This window comes from Pteropus vampyrus, unplaced genomic scaffold (genome assembly GCF_000151845.1).
Source record: "Pteropus vampyrus isolate Shadow unplaced genomic scaffold, Pvam_2.0 Scaffold58, whole genome shotgun sequence".
Lineage (NCBI taxonomy): Eukaryota > Metazoa > Chordata > Mammalia > Chiroptera > Pteropodidae > Pteropus > Pteropus vampyrus.
In genome coordinates this window covers 9,515,124-9,537,877 of record NW_011888839.1, presented here as the reverse complement: position 1 = coordinate 9,537,877, position 22,754 = coordinate 9,515,124, and the positions used below count along the sequence as shown (strand labels likewise).

The following is a 22,754-nucleotide window of genomic DNA, read 5'->3' as shown; positions in this document are numbered from 1 at the left end:
ACACACACACACACACACACACACACACACACAATCCGAAACTCCCTCTAGGGTGCTTATAGGGAGTACCTATAATTTGATCACGTTATGTTATTTTATTTGAGGAGAGTTTTACTACTTTCCTTTTTCTCTAGTCATATCTTATACACAAGTAATCTATTTGCTTTTTGCCTACTCTCAACTACCAAGTGAAGATTTTGAAACAAAAATATGGCTCATGGTAATCAGTCAATAATGTTCCAGTGCTTTTTATATTTACCGAAAGTGTGGATTCACCCACTCTATCTTGTGAGTGTATAGGCGCTAAATATAGTATCTTTTCATGGGAGTCTGTGGTTTGCGAACAAACAGGACTGATTCATAGTCTAAAAAGCCAAGAAAATCCACAATATAGTCCAACTCTACCTAGGACTGGGCTAAAAACGAAAAGTTCTGCAATAAAAAAGATTGAGAGATATTTCAATTAAACGTGTTAAGTCATGTTCTGGTTTTCTAGGATGTTGGGAAAAGGGAAGAGGAGAACCAAGGTAGAAGGTAACAGACTGCCTGCCCTGTGCCCTTCGCACTTACAGCCATCCTAGGTCACTGAGAACATGGTCCCAGGAAATCAGGTCATAGGACTTTTTTTTTTTTTTTTTTACTTCTTTAGATGGTCTACCCGGGTGGCAAACAAACACCGCCACCTCTGTCCAGGCGGCAGCTCCAAGGGACAGGAGATGGTGGCCTGCATCGAGCTCCCTGCTGGCGCCTTCTGGCCGGACACTTTGTGCCAAAGAGCGCCCAGAGAAGCAGACAGCAGTAGAGGGATGGCACAGATGTCACGGATGCACAATCATGATTATAATCTGACCAGAAAGGGGAAAGAAAGAGAGCAAGGGCCCGCAGGTTCCCACCCGGGAGCCACCGCAATGGAGTGGTCGGCGGTGTGTGCGCGCACAGGTGCCTCAAGCCAGTGGCGCTGAGAGCTGTCGCGGCCGACTCTAGGACGCAGAAGTAACCTCTAGTAACCTCTCCAGGACGCAGAAGCCCCGGCTGCTGCCGAGCCTGGGTAACCCCAGACTAAGCCTTGGGAGGAAGGGCCCAAGGAAAGGGCGCGAAGGGAGAAAGAGGGGAAGGGAGGTGGGGGAGGGGGAGAGACCCATGTTCTCATCTTGAATTTCTCCTCTATGAGCTCTTCTGGTGGGAACCTTTGATGGGCTCCTACGCGCCTCTCTCCCTCCCTCTTCTCCTCTCTGGGTGATCGTCTCCCCTTTTCCCCACTCTCCGCCTTCCACCCTTCCTCTCTCTCCTCCGTCCCTCCCTCCCTCTCTCCCTCCCTCCCTCCCAGCCTCGTGTCTCCTCCCCTCCCCCTCGTCTCCCTCCCCTCCAGCGGCAGCAGCAGTAGCCGCTTTAGCGGATCCGGAGATGGGCAGAGAGCGCGCGCGGCGCAGCAGCTCGGGATCCACTGCCCTCCCCGCCTGCAGCTCCCTGCGCCCCCGCCGCCGCTACCGCCACCTCTGAGTCCCCGGGATCCAGTCCCGCTCCTAGGACAGCGCCGCCGCCGCCTCCCGGCCCTGCATGCCGCCTGCGCCGCGCAGCCCTCGCGCGCGCCCGCATGGCGCTTTCCTCTCAGGACCGGTGAGTAGCTTGGAAAGCTCAGGGGGTCGGGCTCAAAGGCTGGGAGCCGAGAAAACATCTTTTGGCTTTAGAGGGTACCCCAAACCACCGGCTGTGATTCCTCAACCTCTAGGCAGGTGGTCTCGGGAGTGTGTCTCGGGAGTGTAGTCCCCGAGGGGTTGTTTTATTCAACTCCACCTGCTGGCAGCCTGAACCCCTCTCCCTCCTGGGCAGCCCACGATCTTGCCTCACCTTCCAGTTCCGGAGCTCTCACACTAGCAGCAGCAGTAGATGGCCCCGACCCTCCTGTTACCCCAAACAAGGTCCTCTCTGTCCTCCCTGTCCCCACGTTTCCCCCTTCTGATTTCCCGCTTCTGCCAGCCTGCAAACGCCCCCATCTGCCACTCTTCACCGGTCTCGCACTGACAAAGCCTTCTCCACAAAGTCCGCCCCTGACCCACCTTCCCTCCTTTTCCAAAGCCTGGCTCCCGAGCCCGCACTGTCCCGCCGTATTCCTTCGCAGAGCAAATGGTCTTCCCAGTGAATTCTGACCTCATTCCCTCGACACGATGGTGCCTCTCCAGCTTTTCCGACAGTCATCTCGGGAAATTGACACAGACGCGCGGTGATCCTGGCTTGTGTACAGTTACTTTGTGTGTTTCTCGGCACCTGGGCTGTTTAGGGTATGATCAAGCATGAAAAAAGACAGACAAAAAAACCTTTTGCGACTAAACTTTTTGCTATTGTTGTTTTAAAAGAGCACAACCGTTTACATAGCTCAGACTCGTTGTATTCATTTAGAGACACCTCAGCGGATAAGAAGGAACGCCCCTATTTACCTGTTCTTCCGGAATCGGTCTTAGTTCCAGGTTGAGAACCATGCACCTGACTGGGTGATAGATCTCTTTCAGCAACAGCACTATCAAAATCTCTTCAACTCTTGAGGATAAGAAGCTTTTTTCTTAAAGGAGAATGGAGTAGCACCGAACTCACCCTTTGAAATCTTTTAATTTGCAATAAGCCAAAGCTCTTATTTTTCTTTAGGTTTAGTAGCTAACAGAGGGACATAGTAGGATCAGAAAACGTACTAAAAAGCTGCTGCACTATCTGGGTGCTTCTGGTGTTGTGTCTTAGCTTCCACACAGTCTTTCTGTAGAAGTTTTCTTTGGGCAGCAGCCCTTTCTTGAGAAACCATGTTTAACGTTTTAGTATTTTTTAATTAGCTTGAGAGAAAAAAGGAAGTTGTGTTCAGTGAATGAATATGAGCAAGGGAGGTGAAGGAATGAGTGAGCACAGGGAGAGACCATTTAAATGCTAAAATTTGTACTCCTGATTCTCCCTGCATTGAAACCTTCAAAACAAAACTACCCCCACACAATTTATGATCTAGTTTTTTAAAGAAGTGATGACATGGTATTAATTTCAGCATATTTTACTGAATATTTCAGCATATTTCAGCATTACTCTATAGAACTCTTGGTCATAGGGCTTGTGTTCTAAGCAATGCAGATAAGAGCATTCAGAAATAAATGTTAGAAACTTTAAAAGGTGCCACATTTGAGTATGTAGTGTGTGGATACAAATTTTCTGGTAATAATATTATTGTTATTTTAAAAAATTTTAAGAAAATAGGAATTAAATTGTCATTCTTGCTCTCACAGTAGATGGAGAAGGATGTGTGCTTCCTTACTTTAAATGAGCCAGTCTCTTCCTATATGAGAAATAGGGGGTCGGGGGAGTTGAGCAATTATCTAGAGAATTTGGTAAGAATTGCCTTAAAATCTTGCCTTCCCCTAAATATCAAGAATTTTGGAAATTTTGTTTTAACTCAAACTGTATCCAAGCCTTTATTTTTCTCTCTCTCTCTCTTTGTTTGTTTGTTTGTTTGTTTGTAGATTTAGGCAGAAATGCAATGAGCAAGTCACTGACAAGGGGTGTTTTTAGGTAAATGTGGAGAGCTACATCTAAAGTCAGGAGGGCCTATGAGTGATGACTTTATTGTTGGTTTTCTAAATTCAGAAATCTTAGTTGGTAAAATTTAGTTATTGACTAAGAAGTATATTCAAAACTAAGTATTTAAGCTTACAATTACTGCAAATATTCACATTGGTCATATCAGATGGATAGTTAATAGATAAGTTATGAGCTGAATCAAAATATTTAATTTTTTTTCTCTAAATGCTTTTCCACTTTGGATGACAGTGGAGTGCTTAGTATATGCAATATGTCCAACAATAGTGAATCTGTATTGGAAAAGATATATCTTGATTGAACAAAAGGGAAAACGAAGAGCAATGCTGACATTGATCAATTATTGCCCATAATCATGTAAATGACAAGTTCAAGACAATATGTGCTCACATAATCATAATTGTCAAGTTCTAAACAATACCAGAAATGTCTCATCATTGCTTTTGTAAGGATGTGTGCTTGTATACATGTAATATTAAAATGGTCTCAGAATTGTCTATGAGAATGCAAATAATTAATCTGCCATAAATTACAGCAGGAATTTTTATTAAGAACTCTTGGTGAGCTGGAACTGAAGATCAGCCTAAATTTAATGTCATTGTCATTATTAAGGCTATGCAAAACAGTTAAATATAACACTTGGGGAGACAAGACATACCAATATTTGAATGGCATAATCTTTGAGTATCATTAAGTTGTATCTTGTAATACTCATAACTATATGCCACCTAGAGGATGGGATAGGTCTAAATTAAGTGTTTACAGTGGTAAAGTAATTTAAAATTGTGGAAATGATATAGATTATTTCATCAATAGGCTGCAATTATTTGAATGTGCCATGTGAATGAAACCATTTTTTTGTCTTGTGTGTGGTGAAAAGGGTGGGCTGAAGAAGGGAAATCAGGCAAGAAGAGAGAAATAGAAAAGATAAAAACCTATGGACACTTGCTTAAATTTTTTACACAAGTAAAGGTGACTACAAGTTCTATTATTCTGGTATTTGAGATAACAGCTGTTTTTCAACTTGAATTTTAAGAAATATCTTACTTACAGCAATGAAAATATATTTAAAAAAATTAAATGTTGCATTCATTTTAGTCAGTAAAACCCATGGGATTACAGGTAAATTACTTTGTGTAAACTAATCAACCTAAATAAAATTCTGGACAAATTAAAAAAAAAAAAAAACCTTGAAAGAAGGAAAACACACATACTCACACAAACCTAAAATTACAATGTTAGATAAAGATCCATGTGTTTTTTTTGTCTTATGAAGGCAAAAATATTTAGTGGAGGGATAATTACATACTTCATAGCTTAATAAATATATATCGTATTTTCCTATATACATTTGTGGATGTATTATTCAATGTTATTGATTTTTATATTTTTATTTACAAATTTACTAGAGTTTGTATATTATAAAATGCTTCAAATTTTATTAATTCAAAATCATCCTCAAATTGTACTTGTAAGTATGATATATTATATACTTTAGGAACGGCTTTGTTTTCTCTTTATTCTATAGTGCATGGACTATTACAAAAAAAAAAACATTCTCAAAGAGCAAATAAGCAAAACAAATATTTCAAAACTAGTATAATGTTTCAATCAAAGTTTTACAACAATGCTATCAAAGTGATACTCTCATAAGATCAACTCTCATGTGCAATTAAATTTCTACAGGAAAGAAACATTTAGATTATGTGATTGTACATGGGACTGTGCAAAAACCATTTTTATTCAAATAGCTGCAATGAAATGAGTGGCATTCTTAATATAAGGAATCACAGAATTTAGACATTAATTAGAGGATGTAGAGGGCATTCCATTTCCATCATTTCACTAATAACTAACTTACTCAAGTTTCTTAAGTAATTAATAGAAACAGAATTAGAATCCGGGTCTCCTGTCTCATGTTGTATGTCTTTCTATAAAATAAATATCAGTATTTCCTTTTATTTTAATAAGGTAGTAAGGGAGAACATTTGAGAAAAGTGAAAATGAAGTGAAATAAAAATCTGCACCTTCCTCAGGGAATGCTTAGTCCTCTATCCATCATAGTTGAATGTGGTGTTTTTCTGCTTATTCTTTCCCACCTTCAGGTTAAAGCTTGGGAAATATTTTTAAATTTTAACTGTTGCCGATTCACCTAAAAATCCTTAAACACTTTTTTGCTTAATTTTTATTATAAATTCTTCATACAATATCAGTTTCTTTCATGGTAACTGTGTACCATGGACACTTTCATTTTAACTTTTAATAGACAGTTCATTGAAAAATAGTTCTAAAAACAGATTTTAGTTTCTGTAAGCAAAACAGTGGAGATAAACTTACAGTTTCTTATACTTCCTCTTTACCCATATTCAATCTTTTTGTCACCAGAGAGAAAGTTTGTGTATCCATATGCTTTTGTTTTTTTGTCACCGTAGTCTGTGAATAGATCAGGTAGTCTGCGAAGATAAATTTGTTTCACAAATTTCCAAGTCTACAATTAAAAATCCTGGCACTTTTAGCTTTCTCTTCACTTATGGCCAGACAGATCAATTAAAGTGAATGACTAAATCAATAGGGAAAAGTCATCATTATTGGGTAAAAAATAAACTTTCAAATGTATTCTTGCGGGGGCTCATCAGTGTTATCTAGGAAGAGTAACATGGTGATATAGATTACTATCTATATGGAAGAATACTGCATCGTTTAAGTGTGCCTGGGTCGATGGAAGTTAGGGCACTCTATGATCTTGGACTGCTGGATGGGTACTTCAAAAGCAGAAGAGGAACCCTTGTCTTAGGAAATGACCTTCTTTAACTCAATCAAGATGCAGACTTAACTGAAAGGAGAACTACATCTCTGAGGCTCCCATAACCTAATTTCTTTGGAGTATAATTCAGTCTCCACTTATTGAGGGCCTACTGCTTGGCAAGAACTGAGATGGTAACTACAGACACGAGGATGAATATGATATATGTTCTGGCCTCAAGGAGCTTACAGTATAACTGAAGGGACAGATAAGAACAAACAGTTGGCTTTAATCCAGGACAGCCACCATGTTACTGAACAAAGGTGTCCAAAGGAAAATTAAAAAGACTACAACTTAATTTTAATATGCCTTGCCAAAATAGATGGTAGTATGCCGTGACTAAGTTTTGGGACAAAAATAATCTATGTCTTGAAAGTAGCATATGTTTACATTGATTTCCATATTTATTTTAACTCTGACAAAAATTTTTTGACAATGTAGGAACCTATTATGAATTAATATATAATGCCCCATACTAATGAAACCTACAGTTAATTCAATTCTCAAAGGTCATAGGGTAATTTTTTAAATGAAATATAACTCATTTTACACTTTAACATATTTAAAATATCAAATTTGTCTTTTAAGAAACCTAAATCTGTAAGGTACATTTAAAGGAAATGTACAGAAGAGGGAGGAAATGGAGACTGAACAATATACATAATATCTATTCAACAATTAAAAGTTTATAAATCGCTTTAACAAAATACATTTCAATTCAAAAGGTAATTTTGAATCTCCGATAATGAATATTTATTATCATATGGTTGTATGATACAAAGGAACACAGGGCTGTTAATGATAACCATGGCTTCACTGCCTTGACCTATAGGAGACAACTGGGCTATTTCAGTAGCCAATCCTTGCTGACTTACAGTAAGACCCAAGAAAGGTCTGAGATTTTATCCTCTAAGTTAAGCATGAATAATCGATTCTAGTTCTTGTTCTGGAGGGGCTGCATGAGGGCAATCAATCTACTTGTCCTATTTGTCTCCATCAACATTCTGGTGGCATTTGTCTACCTCACTGAATGTCTAAGCAATAGTTACAGAAATGGGAATGGAAAAGACAGGCAGAGGTGTTGATGGGGATTTCACATGGGAAATGCAGAAGCTGGAGGCAAACCCTGCTGTTTATGGTATATTTCCTGGTCAGATTAAGGGGAATAGAGATTGAATCATGTGAGAGCTGCCTGGTGGGGAATGGCAGATTCAACAGAAAATTAAATTTCGGATGGATCCTTGCAACAATTTGGGAGAGCTATTTTTTTTTTTCATGTAAAACTGAGATGCCACAGGAGCCAGGCAAACTGAGGGCTTGAATATACCCTTTCTATTTGATAAGTGAGTCTGTAGGACTCTTTTTCACATTGTTAGTCACTGAGTTTGAGTTGACACACCCCAGAATGAAAATGGCAGGCCAAACAGTCACAAAACCTCCATGGGTAACGAGTTCAATTTTGACAAGAGCTCGGTAGCAAGCTAATAGCTGCTTCACAAAAGATGTGTACCTGGGAGGGGTATACCTTGCATGTTAGGAAGATAACCTGTCCAAACTCCCAAAGGGGAACTGCAAGTAAAGCATGTCTTCTTTTTCCAGAGTCTCTAGTCAGTATAATTATTAGTCACAGAGACTTGTATCTCACAGGTCTGTTCGGGATGTGAGCTCCAGGTGTAGAGAGCACACCACAGCTTAATGGACAGTTTCAAATGCAGTGTATTGGTTAGGGCCTCAGTGAAAGGATGCTAATTTTTGGATTAACTGAAATGAAGGTGTAAGTAGAATGTCCAAGTAAGGTCCATACTATCTCCAGTACTCAAAGATTTTTTTGTCTATTGGAGTTGAATAGACAGCAGTTTTTCTTTGACTGCCAAGGGGACTGAATATTGCAAATCTGCCCATATAGTCCCAAGAAAATTTATTTGACAAGCAGAGCCCTGATTTGTCAGGGTTTATCAGCCACCCTGGCTAGTGGAAGTATGATAACACCATAGTCAAGGCATTGTTAACAGAAGCTTCTGACTTTGTCATCAGCAAGATATCATGATATAGTTCAAGCTTTGTACAATAGAGGGTAGAGGAACTCACACTACCCACCTACTGATGGCAAATGGCAGAGGAATTTAGCTACCCCTGGCAATAGCCTGTAGTAACTTGGGGAGTTACTACAAATGTATATTGGTGGCCATGACACATGAATGTAAGTTAGTGTTTTATCTCAGGAACCAGTGGGATAGAAAAAAAGGCATTGACACTGTCCAAGATAGCACAGCAAATGTTTAGTCTGTGCAGTGGACTCAATAAAATGAGTAGTTAATGATAATTTATTCTAAGCTTCCAGTCCTTGGTCTTTTTCACTGGTCATACATGGCTGTTGCATTAAAATATTGCATCTCTTACTGCCCATATTGCCTTGAAGTCTAATCTGGGCTGTAGTTTCCCTTTTTCCTCTCAGGATTTTATGCTTTTTCTGTTGGACCATCTGGGAAGAAACAAGGAGAGGGCTAGAAGGTGATTTACATGGGCCATTAGCACTTCTCTACATGTGGCTTTTCCCAATTGTGATAATCTTCTCAGGCACTTAATGGATGATGAAATATAAGCATATCACACATTAATTCCTACTATACAATCAGATGTGTAAACCACAAAAATATTACATTAAATTTGCCCAGAGTTATCCATCAACAAGATCATGTTAGCTTGCCTTTTCCACTGAATTCTACCTAAATGCCATTAGCTGAATCTGAGTGATATCAATTTGGGACAAAATAGATCCAGGTAAGAGAGCAACATGGGCATCCACATTTAACATAGCCATAAAAGTCTGACTCCTTCTCTTCCCTAAAATGATGCAACATACTCAGATGGGTGCATATGTCCTTTGATCTCTTTTGGGGATAGCTATACCTTGGCCTCTAATATTTCTCTTAAATTATAGATCAAGGTAAAGGGTCAGAGAGGAATCAGGGAGCAAGGAAAGAGAAAGCCTTCGTATGTAATTTCAGTTTCACATAATGTGGCAATGGGTCATGGAATAACCAAATAAACGTCAAGTCTTTTGGGCCCACCCAATACTCTGTATGAGGGAGCAAGACTCTCATAGCTGATACCACCTATTTCAGCCTTAGGAATCGCTGGACTCAAAAACTATAGCTACAATGGGATTTGTGACCTCTGACTTACTCAGTCTTGATTCACAAAGTGGTGACCTTCTTTAAGGAATTCACCTTAATTTGGGGCATTAGCTGCCCCATTATCTAGAATAACATTTCTTAAGTCCTTAATGGTTTCAACATTAAGGCTGGGGGAGTTTTCTTGCACAATGATGGTGATGGTAAGAATTTATCTAGATTTCTTAGGATCTCTTCCTCATTCTTCAGTGGGTCAACTTCATCAGAATTCTAAACTCAATCCAGGGCAGTAAGAGCTCAAATATGGTTTCCCACAAGAGGTTTACTATCTCAGGACAATCTCCCTAAGAGAGCTAACACTGCCTTATAGCAGCCAGAAATCACTGTAAAAAACACTTAAGAGATTTTTACTGTCACTTCCAAATGAGTCTAAGTTTGGCATGATAGAATGAAGGAGAGGTTTAACCATAAGATGACCTATTACTTGGCATTATTCCTTTACAAGCAATATGCTCCATGGCTTCTTTTCATGTGAATCAGTCAAACTTCTAGTAATTACCTGGTTTATGGTCATGGAGTTCCCCCTTTCACACTCAGTGTACCTGTGCTGCTCTCTAATATCTGAAATGAGGAGCTATCTTCTGCCTACCCAGTACAAATCTTAATATGCTGTCGAAAATTAGCGCTGCGTATCAGAGGCTGGCCACCGGATAGGCAAAGATCCTTCCACCTAGAAAAGAATTAGCAACAGAATAGCATTTAGACATCTATATTTTACCTATTTCTTGTTACTTAACTAGTGGTGACCTCCTCCATTCCTCTTCATTAATTGGCAAAAAAGTAGAGGACCATTTGTTGCCTGGTTGACTATATAATTTGTTACTGATTCCCATAGACTTCTCTCAAATCCCATTAATGGATCTGTGAGACCCTCATCCTTTCTTTTCTAGAAAGAAAGCCATGTCTCTCTCAGCAGACCATCCTTATCACCAACATTATCAAAAACTCTGAAAGGTGTGAGATGTGACTCTGCTTTTAAGCTGATATGAAAGCCTGCCACAGATTCGTGGATGCTGGTAGAAGACATTAAGACTCCTGGATCAGAGATGAAGGATACTTGATTATTCACAGCAATATCAGTAGTAAGAGTATCAATATTTTTGCATTGGTTTCCAGTTTCCACAAGGCAACAGAGAGGAGACCAAATCATATCTAACATTATAAGAAAGGGACTCTGAATTTAAGGAATGCAAATCTTTTACAATGGATGGTAAACATGCCTCTTTTTGCTGTAGAAGAAGATGCTATTTCTATCTTCCAAGGCTGTATGCTTTATAGCTATTTTTTAAAAATAGTTCAGAACAAAAGCCGCCAGTGCTTCTTTTATAAGATGTGCAAAGATGTGAGAGACCCATGGGAAATTGTTTCCAAACAATGACAAAGGACTTCAATAAATGCTTGTTTTGGTAGGCTCCTTATCTATGGTATAATAGATGTTCATCCTTGCTACTTCCTAATGATGGAATGCTTTAAATATGTGACAGCTGAGATTGATGAATCTCTCACTAAGACAGAAAAACAAGAAGGAAACTTTAAAGCTAATATATTGTATTTAAAGTGCATCATTGGAGGGAGGGAGGAGGTAGATAGAGGTAAAGGGGGTTAAATATTTGGTGATGGAAGGAAATTCAACTTTGGGTGGTGAATGCACAGTGCAATATATGTACGACATACTGTTGAATTGTACACTTGAAACTTATTTGATTTTATTAACAATATCACCCCAATAATTTTAAATAAAATAAATAAAATTATAATGTATATTAAGAAAAAAATAAAATGCATCATTAGACTCTTAATTAGTTACTCTTGACTATATATGTTATAGTGTAAGACAAATTAAAGAATTGAGAATTTTTATGACGGAAACTTAAAATTTGCACCTAAACCACCAGATATAAGAAATGTCTATTTTGTCTAATTATAGTAGATTATAAATAAAAATTTATTAAATAAAAATGGGATATATGTATGTTTGTTTATGGCCTTAATGTTTCTCTAATATTCTGCAGTTTGAAGCATGCCTAAATTTTTCCAAATAATCAAAAGAAAAAGGTTTGTTGCTGTTTTATTTTGCTTACTTGTAGACTGTTTCTTCAAGACTGAGCATATCTGTCATCTTCTCTAATAGGCATCTCCTATACTCCAGGCTGGGACACATGATTTTTCTCTGTATTCGTATAATGTGCAAGATTATCTGTACCATGTAATAATCTTACAACATTACATTGGCCTTATATGTTTATATGTGTTTTCCCTACTGGATTACTCTGAAGCTGGTTGCTTATTAATCTTCATATTCCTAGTGCCTAGCTCCCCAACTGATGCATAGAGGGTATTCAATAAATATTTGTAGAAATGGACTGAAGGTAACAATGTTCATTAACATTGACCCTACCATGAGATATTTTACAAAGTTATGTCTCATGAGTAATAACTGAATGGAAGATGTATAAAATATGTGAGCTGGAATAATCTTTAAGAGTCCTAATGACCATTGGTCTAGTTATGAACATGTAAATATCCAAATTCTGATGCTCCTTCCTAGTTTTGTGACATCCTGAAACATTTAGAATTACTTTATAGTGAAACCTCAAGATTATATATTTTAGAAATTTTGAGGGTCACAAAATTAAATGCAAGACTTTATTTAATCATCAAAGTCTGGGAGTCAGATATTTATATTATCTAGGGTGGACTTCTCTTCTAACCCTTTGTTAGAAATTTCAAAGCCTCTGAGTTTTCTCTTTTATCAGAGCCATAGACTGAAGATAAGCATACTCTCCTTTTACCTTTTGCCATAGATATTCTTACTTCATTTCTTTGTCATAGTGTTTTTTTCTCTAATGTTCAAATGTCCGCTGCTCATGCATGCCTGCCTTTGCAGTTCCTGTCACCACTCTGCCCTGATTCTTATTGCTGTTGTAACCAGTACTGCCAACCCCAGGTCTGAGGTATCTCTCCCTGCCCCCGCCTTTTTTCTCTAATTTTCCCATTTCTTCTGCCTCTTATTGCTTATTTGTGTTCTAAAGAGACACACAAAAAAACATAAATAAGACTTTCTCTAAGAGAAAGCTCCCTTTCTTTCTATGCGGTGAACTTGAAGAATCAGATGAAATTATAGTTTCTCTGGCTCCTGTTCTGTGTCTGCTGGTTTTTCATAGGCCAACTACATCTTTTCTTCACTTCAAGGGCTGTGTTTTCCTGATTTTATTTAGACACTTTGGAAATTTGAGAATTCTAAATTCTTGAGTTCTAACTAATTGAATTTTTATTATTTTTCTCAGAATAGACTGGTCTTTGGTAATAATTTTGTCCCTATATTTAAGAGCAACATTAACAAATGACTGCTTTAGAACTGATAAAATATATGTTATTTAGGATAATAAAAAGGTTGGAGTTAATTAGATACAAGACAGATAAGATTTTATGGGAAGCCTGGAAGGTCAGGAAATGACTGGCCTGTTTTGAACATGACAGTGGCAAACTTGCACAAAAAAAGAAAAGATGAAGATTTTGGACAACAGAATATAAAAATAATGTACAGGGAAGAGGGTTCAAAGCAACGAATATAGATTGATAAGGATAAATATTTACCTATATTATAACAGGGATCAATGGAAACACTGCTTCATATAGAAGAAAAAAGATTTGTAATTAGACATAAATGGGTTAAGATTCTCATCTGACTATTTACTAACTGAGAGACCAAAGTCAAATATCTTAGTATATCTATGACTCTTTTTCCCATTATGTAAAAATTTTGCATTATTATTGTGAATGCGAAATTTGATAATATGTAGAAATCCCTAAAACACTGACTGGCACTATAAATTCTCATTCAGTAAATATGTTTTCTCCATATTTAATAATTCAAAAAAACATGATCATTTCAGTTTGTAAAAAATGAAATGAGCGTATTTTCCAATTAAATATTTAACAAGTGACATTCACTCTTCCATGCCACTAGAAAAATTTTGGACATTTCAGAATATTGCATAGTAATGCAGGAAGTAGCATATAATGAGCAAAGAACTAATAAGAATCATAGTTTCCATAACAAAATTAAGTAACATAGAAAATAAATTTTCTACTTTAATTATTACTACATTGGTGTGGTATACAATTTTCTCCCAAGAAATAAAACTCATGAACTGAAAGATTCTTGTTTTACTTAGGATGAATCTTAACAATGAGAAAAAGCCAGATAAGCTACAAAATCATAACTTTTCTTGAGCCCATCAGAAAACTAAGTTCATAGGGCAAATAGATTTCCAGAATTGCTAACCCGTGGGTAGATCTCTTCTGAAGAAATGGGTCATGGCGATGGTGTCATATGTGGCAGAGAACAAAATAACACCTGGCTGCCATACAAATGACTAAAAAGAAGTCAGCTTAAACTTTAACAAATTGTAAAAGTTTGAGCATGAGCTAAAATGACTATATAAAATCTCTGGTCATTCGTGACACAAGGGGAGTTGGAACTCACTCACTAATGCTTTTACGTGGACTTCCATCTGGTGCTTATCAGAAATATTGGAAGCAGGGTGAGAGACAAAAGGGAGTTTCCTTCAGTAATGTAGATGCAGATTAGAGGTTTGGCCATCACTGTAGGTAAAGCAAAAAATCCCACTTTATTTCAGCCCCAGCCTCCATTATATGCACAAGGCAGTTCTATAGGAATTTGAAGTCTTTAGTGCAGTGAAGCTCTACTTATAATTAGATTAACTCAGTGCCCCAAACTAATGGTCTTAGAATAGATGAGGCATGCTCATTTTTCAGGCATAAGTATGTTTCACAAGTCTCACTTGTTTTACACTTGATGTTTGTCATTTAATATTAAATGAGAAACTATATCAACCCATTGTCAAGAGTCAAAGCAATGGAGAAAACCAGACTCAGGATGATCCAGGGTTGGAATTATAAAACAAGGACTTTAATATTGCTATTATTAATATGTTAAAAGACCTAATGGAATGGGTGAACAATATACATAAACAGATGGAGAATTTTAGGAGGAAAAATGGAAACTATAGGAAATAGTCAAATGAAGATGCTGGAAATAAAAGAAAATGTGACCACAAATCACAAATTCCTTCAATATCCTTATTAGTAGCCTCAGTATCTCCGAGAAAAGGATCTGTGAACTTGAAGATAGGTTATTAGATATTAGCCAAACTGGAAAAAAAAAAAAGCAGATAAAAAGAATAAAAGGCAAACAGAAACAAAAAATCAGAACAGAGCATTTAAGAGTTCAGGGACAACATAAAATGGTCTATTATACATGAAATTGGAATTCTAGAAGAAGAAGAGAGAGAACAAAGCAGAAGAAATATCTGAAGAGATAGGAGAAACTTTCTTTACAAAACCAAGCACTGAGCTAGATTTTTCTTGAGAATTTTAAAAAATAATGCAAGTCATCAGATCACATATCCAAAAAGGCAAGAGACCTCCAAATCAAATAACTTAAACTAACAAACAATTAAAGTACATACACACCCCTCTACTTATCATATTTAAACTACAGAAAATCAAAGATGAAAAGAAAGCAGCAAAAACTGTACTACAAGATATGTTAAAATGTTCTTCATGTGATAGGAATAAGAACCAGACAGAAACATGAATCTACATAAAGACATGAAGAACTCCAGTATATGGTAAAAATAAAAGTAAATATATAAGATCGTTTAAAGTTTTAATTGCTCTAAAAGATAATTTTCTAAAACAGCAATAGTAACAATATATTGGAGATTTGTAACGAATGTAAAAGTAAAGTGTATGTCAATGATACCTCAAAAGTTACACAGTACATGATAATTATTTCACTTATTTTTTTAATTCTTTGCCATTTGAACATTAGTACATATGTTTGTAAACAAATAACTTAATTTGTGCAAATAATATTTTCATCATTCTGGAACATTGATACACATTATTTCATTTGATCTTCATTATAAAGCCTATTATTGTGACAGACTTTTAATGCTGATTAGTAGGTAAGAATATGGAAATTCAAAGAGATTGCATGGCTTGCTGGAGCAACTATGTGCTGGAGCCAAGACTAGAAATCATATACAGAGGCAGCTTACCTGCATACGGAGTTAGAATAGCTGCCCCGCAAGAATATAACATAGTGCAGCGACTTGGACGATTAAAAGATTATCTGCCCTCACCAACTGCATACTACTTTTTTAACAGATGATGTATCCTTAGATGGTACTACAGAATATTTGTACCCTAGTAACTTATAAGAAAATATACTTCGACCCCACTCTATCTAGTAGTCATTAAAAGCTTAGTTATGTAAATTAAAATTTTGGGGAAAATTGACTATAGTTCTAGGGTAGTTGGTCCAAAATTTAGCTACTTCCAGTTGCCAAGCCTACAGTGTAAGTGAGTGAAGTGGGTCTGGAGTAAGACACGGTTCTTGGTGGGAAGTGGAGTAATGGAAGTCATTGGCCTCATCAAAGGTGCTACTCCAAGCGGACTTACAGGTCCAGGCTGGTTTGCAAAGTGTTTCTTATGGGCCTATGATAAATGTAGAAACTAAAAGGAAGCATTTAGAAAATTTTATAGCAAGTTAAAAGTAATTTATGTCTCTTAAATATAATAATAGAAAATATGAGCTCATATGTTTGTCTTTTTCATTTATTTTTGTCTAGTAATTTATTTGTAATTATATTGTACAAAACTATTGATTCATGAAGGATAGGACATTTGTAAACAAAACTAATGCTTCACTGTAGTTAGTTTGAGAAGCACTGGTCCCTAGGCATTCAAACTAACGAAATAAAAGTAAGACAAATGCAACAGATCTGTGGGCAAACTTGGCCTGTGGCTTTTCAATTTCTAATCTTGCCTTTAGATATTCTAAATGTGAGACATATGCAACTGGAATGCATTGTTCTCACCTCACCCAGAAGTGATTTTACTGAACTATACTATTACGTTTTCAGTCTACATTGATCCCTACGGAACATACTCCTGGATTTAAAATGAATATATTTTGAAAAATCCAGTTCACTACATTACACAGGGCCCTTTTACAATGATCTGCAGAAGAAATTTTCTCATACTTTTTCAGAAGAGTCATACTGATTTTATTACTGGTGATAATAAATAAGTAATTATCTCTTCCAATGATTGCTAAGAAGCTCAGAGCCAAAATTTCTGTCCCTATAACTATAAAGAGGCTTACGATATATATATTTAAAATTATATTATTTAATATATGAATGTTCTTGATTAATATCATGTCTCTTATTTGGTCAACAATTTTTTTCTCATAAGGCATTCATAATTGTAGCAAAGTAAGGAAAACTAGAAAGATGATAAGGAAGGAAGGAAGGAAGGAAAGAAAGAAGAAAGGAAAGATGGAAGGATGGAAGGGAGGGAAGAAGGAAGTGAGAGGAAGGAAGGGAGGAAAGAATACTAGACTATGTTTGTATTGCTTATTAAATATCTGAAAAAATTCGAAGTACATTAGTTCTTTATTATGTTTTACTCTCCTTGATAACTAGTTGCAAATATTCTTTTAAAAATAAATATTGGAAATTTCAATCTTAAAAATAAATGGGGGAAATTTACTATAATTTTCTATATATAAAAGTAGGCAGTAAAATTTATCCATGTTTCTTCCATTCAGAACTGTCTATTCCTAACCAGGTACGAAAATTTAGAGTCACTTCATCATTATTTCCATGTCCATGTGGTCTCATGATGTTTCAGGTTTCCGATTTAAGCCAGGCCCTGTCTGTAGACAGGCTGTGTAACAGGAGACATAACAGCATCCTACTGAAATATGCTTTTATTCCTAATGGCAACCTGAGGAATAGATGAACAGTATATATTATTAAAGCAATTGTAAGAAAACTTCAGGCCAGATTTGCATTCCGTTCAACTCGTTATGACAATTTTGTGATTCCCAGCAAGAAGTTTCTATGCTGCTAACCAGGAAAAGAGTCCAACTTATTAAGAAAAATTACATGTGGTTTCCAGCTCTCTACAATAAGAGCTGAAATTTTGTATAATTAATTATACCTTATGCAGATAAAAAGAACAGAAGTTTAACAGCAAACCACTCTTTTGGTAAAAGTATGAAAAATATTGAAAGCCAGTTTATTATCAGTAGTTTCATAACCATTGCTAAGCTTTGTTCTAAGATTTTGAATATACTGAGTTGAATTTCATGGAAGAAAAAGTAATTGTACCTCACCTCTAAGACTCACTGGGAACTTCTTGATTACTAATTAAAGCTGCGAAGTAGTTAGTGAACTTGTATTGAATAGGAGCATTTTTCTGGCTGATGAGACAGAGCCACTTCTAACATGGGTGTAGCAATCCATAGATAGAATTAAAATTGCTTATAAAAGAAAATGACTCCTCATTCAGTTGAAACAGCAGGGTCCAGAAAACATACAAGTCACAATTAATTACCTACCCTGGAAATTGCCCAAATCCTTAAAATTTCCCTTCATCCTAAAATTATTATCCTGAACCACAAAATTATTATCCTATTGATGTAGACCAGATATAAATAGCCCAGAATGAATTAGAAAGTTCATTTTCAAACCAAAAAGTTATGCAGATGAGCTCTTGTCTCAAATTTGATATTAACAAAATCTAAACATACTTATAGACACTCAAATATATCCTCACATACATACATACTTATGTATATAAAAACACAAAATGACAAATATATACATGCAAATTCAGTACATACACATATACATACTCTTGTAAATATATTTATACATAATACATATCCATAAACATATATGTGAACACATACAGACACACTCACATATGCATGTATCACTTATTTAAATATTCAGAAACATTTAAATTATTAAATTTTCTAAATTCATAAAATGTCAATTCCTAAATTTGCTGTAAAGACAAACACAAAGACTCTCAACTTGGGAGGGGAAACCATAGGACAAACAAAACGACAGGAAAGATAAATCCGATACAGAGCTAGTTGAGCAGGGTAAATCTGACTCTTGTTTGTAGTATTTTTTTGGTATTTTCTTCTTATTTCCATCTTAGTTCATGATCCTTGTGGGTTCTTCTTGTCCTTTGGCTCCTTCCTCAAGCACAGCAGTCCTCAGAATGAAGCAGGCCCAGGAGCAGAGGTAGTATCTGCATCTGCTTGGGAAGAGGGAGACATGCATCATCGTTGTAACTGTTGAAAGTAGTACAGGAGTATATCATCATTATAACTGTTATTAAAAGATAATTGTATGTGGCATTATGGTTAGGCACTATAAAACCTATTACCCACTTAGTCCCTGCTTTACCTAAGAAATGATATCTAGTATGAAATTAAATCTGCAGAGCAAAAAAGATAAAAAATAAATAATAAATCAATTCCTAAATGGACTATAAAGTATAATTCACATAGAATAAGGAACAGTGCATGTTCTTACATCATTTGCTTGAATTATTGTCTTTATTCAACAAACATCTATTAGACTAGTATGTGAAAGTGCAAGATAAATGCCTTAGATTAGCAAATGAATAAACCGTCATGAATCAATTTGGGATGCAGCAGAACGGCATAGTTCTTTATCAAACACCACTCATGGGGCAATTTAGTTCTGTAATTAGGAAACCATCACCTACATCCTTTCACCCTTGCCTCATTGGACCCAAACCTTGCCCTTGCATTGAACCCAGAGTACTTGTTTAATCAGTGCAAAGGAGGTTACCAAAACTCTTAACTGGACTTGAATGAGCCTTATTTTCTTGCTTTTTCAACTTTTAACTTTATAAGAAAGATTTGTTTCGGCAGCAACTGCCTATTGCTCACAAAGCAGAAGCATGAGATAAATGGATTGGAAAACTAGAAGGTACCAATGACTTAGATAAGAGGAGGTTAGCAAAGGACTTAAATAAAAGGGCATAGGCAAATGAGCTAGTTTTTTAAAAGCTTTTATCAGAGAGGAGTGAGTAACCACCAACTCAGTTAAGCCACGTGAAGTGTTAGTTACTAAACGTAAGAAATATGTATTGGAAATAAAATGATGAAGTTATCTTTTCTAATTTTATACCCTTTCTAGAATGCCAAGAAGCACTGCTACTACGACACAAAGGAGAGGGAGGAAGGGAGTGGAGAGAGAGAGGACATGGGGAGTGGGGGAGAGATAGATTTAATTTAATTGTGGAGCATTATTGAGTAACTATTATTGGTATGACAAAAGGTACATGAATATTTTAAAAATATCTTAATTTATCCTCTCTTTTCCTGGCTCAGTAAATGTCACTCTGCATCTATGCATAAAAATTCATAATTTGTTCATTTCATCTCTACCTCCTTTGCCACCCATAACCTATTTCCTTTTTATCTTATTTGGTTTCCTCTTACCCCTTAATCCATACATTCCCCCATGCTTCTAGTACACTTAGCTTCTTCCATATTAAGAAGTCATTTTGGAAATATAAGAGCTCACAGTTTTGCAGACTAATGTGGCATCTACCCAGGAAAACTTCAAAAGTAACCTTAATTTTAGGCAGCTATAATATGAAGGTGCAAGTCTAACCCCTTCGAGTGAATACTTATGGTTTTAAATTTCTCTTAGGTTTTGAACCAAAACATTTACGCTTCAAAATGGAGATTCTATGTAAATACTAAATAGCTTAATATAATAAACTAATTTTCATCTTCGATACAAACTAGCAGGTAAACTGTTACGCTGTGAAGGACACTTCAAATAGCAAGGCTCTATGGAACTTTCAGGGTAGAGACCATCTAGTTCAATGGTTCGTAACCAGGAGCCTATGAATCTCTTCAGCATTCATAGTCCTTTTTAACTAATATTTACCCTAATTTGAGAAAGTTCTGAGCAAATTTCCATAATGCAAGAATAACAAATTATGAAGACTAAATATATCTCTGAGATTTGCTACTATAATTAAACAAAACCTATAGCAATGTTAATCTGACTCATTGAGTCTATGCATGGATTGCATAATCATTATTATCCAGCATGGTTATAAGGCATAAATGCTAAGTGGCTCACATAAATAACTGTCATTAGAATTACTTTTACATAGCTAACCTAACGTTTTGGTTTTTCTCTTTTCGTTCTGTGAGTGGAACCATTCATTAGAAGTGATAGCTTTCACGAATAACGTGTGTATTTAATCAGGATTATCATCAACTCAAACATCATAACATAATATAAATAAATGCTTCTTCCATGAATAAAACAAAATCCAGAATCTTAAATTTCTTTCATTGGATAGCTCTTTAGTTCATCCATGAACCTGAGTCCCGGACTTAAAACATTTGCTGTGGTTTGACTGTATTTTGGGACATCTTGGAGGCAAAAGAAAGAGATCATTCATTGTCTTCCTTTCAGCTTTAACATAACATTTACTTAAACCAAACCAGATAGCTGTGCTTCTCAAACTTTAATGTCCGCATGAGTCACCTGAAGATACTGTTAAAATGTAGATTCTTTCTTAATAGGTTTAGGAAAGAACCTGGAAACCTCACAAACTAGCAGGTAAACTGTTACGCTGTGAAGGACACTTCAAATAGCAAGGCTCTATGGAACTTTCAGGGTAGAGACCATCTAGTTCAATGGTTCATAACCAGGAGCCTATGAATCTCTTCAGCATTCATACACAGGTTTAGGTTTCCATGAGTTGCCCAAAACTGATGCAAACTTTTATACGTATGTGGATATCAACATTTTTTTTGTTTCTGAAGAGTGAGTTCATGGTTATCAGATTCTGCTAGAGGCCTGTGGCCTAATTAACATAATGGATTTAATTCATTCCATTTTCAGATGAGTAAATTAAGGTCCAAGGAAGCTAAATTATCTGATTCACACAATTAGTTACAAAGCTAGGAATCCGGGTCTCTGGTGTTTAACTCAGTCTTTCAAGCTTTAACTAAAGAGAAAGAAGTTTTAATAATTAAGTGAATGAAATAATGAAGGAGCAAATAAACAAGGGAATATGAACACATTTATGCAAGTTAGGTTATTTATTTATTTTTTCTTCTAGGGAAAAGCATATTTGGCCTTGGCCTAGATTGGAGGAGAAACTTATAGTGCCAATGATATTTAATGGCTTTGCTATGGAAGAAGGTTAGGAAAATCAGACACTGGAAAAAAGAGAATAGAGACAACAAACACAGAATTTAAAGGTTAATGTCTCAATTTATCTTTATCTCTATATGCATAAAACTGTGCAAATGCTCAATCATTAGTCTCTAATGTGAAAATAAGCAATTGTTAAATGTTGAAAAAAATCTTTGATCTTCTCCCCAGAGAAATGTATTAACAAACTATATCATGTTTTCATTAACCACTTATGCCTAATTATGAATATAGAATAGGAGAAGTACAGGTTCTTAAAAGAATTACAACAGTGACAGGAGAAATGAATGAGTTTAATAATGCATTTATAATATCAGTGAAACCGATATATCAATATTGGCCAATGAGCTATGATTTTGAAGTTATTAGGAGTTTCCAGACAGATTAACTAATTAGAGTTTAATACAGACATTTAAAACATATACCTAAGACCTCCATCCTCACTGTAGGTGTGTGCTGCCTTGAACACAGAGCAATGCTTCTGGGATTTGCCCAAAGGCCAATGTACTGTAAGTAAGATGTCTAAGATGACAGTGGACACTTTCAGATAAAATAAATGCAAAATTTATAAACATACAGCTTTTAAGAAGACATGGTTATCTATTTAATTTCCACTATGGAATCAAATCAGAAGAAAAATAAAGATTTTTCAGAACAAAGTTGCAAAAAGGTTGCAAATATTCATCAGAGAGGATCCCCTGTCATATCTAGGTCAGATGAATTCACTGCTATCTTGGAATCTGAGGCATGAGTAATAGAAGACTAAGGACATTTCTGGCTTCTGTTAGCAGAATGTCAGGCTAATAAGGCAAACCACAAGTCACTTTTTTATTCTTCTTGGCATTCATGTATCTAAACTATAAAGTTAATTTATAAAGAAAAATGTTTGAGACTATAAGCAACATATTAGGTAACTCTTTTAAAACTGTTCTATCGTGGTTAAAAAGCATTTAAAAAATTCAGAAAAGGTTTGGCATTTCTAGAGAAGCAATTTTCTTCCAGCATAGTAGCTGGGGAAAAAAATTTGCCCAAGTTGTTTCCCACCACTTGCCGGAGATCTACTTAAATTGCAAATTT

General features: G+C 36.1%; 1 protein-coding gene across 1 annotated transcript in view; it reads left to right on the top strand.

Moving 5' to 3' along the window:
- The first annotated feature begins 1,373 nt into the window (after positions 1-1,373).
- FUT9 (fucosyltransferase 9) overlaps positions 1,374-22,754 on the top strand; it is a 164,882-nt gene continuing 143,501 nt past the window's right edge. Inside the window, exon 1 of the mRNA XM_011360753.2 lies at positions 1,374-1,617. The gene's annotated coding sequence lies outside the window, so the exon portion shown is untranslated. The remainder of the gene's footprint in view (positions 1,618-22,754) is intronic.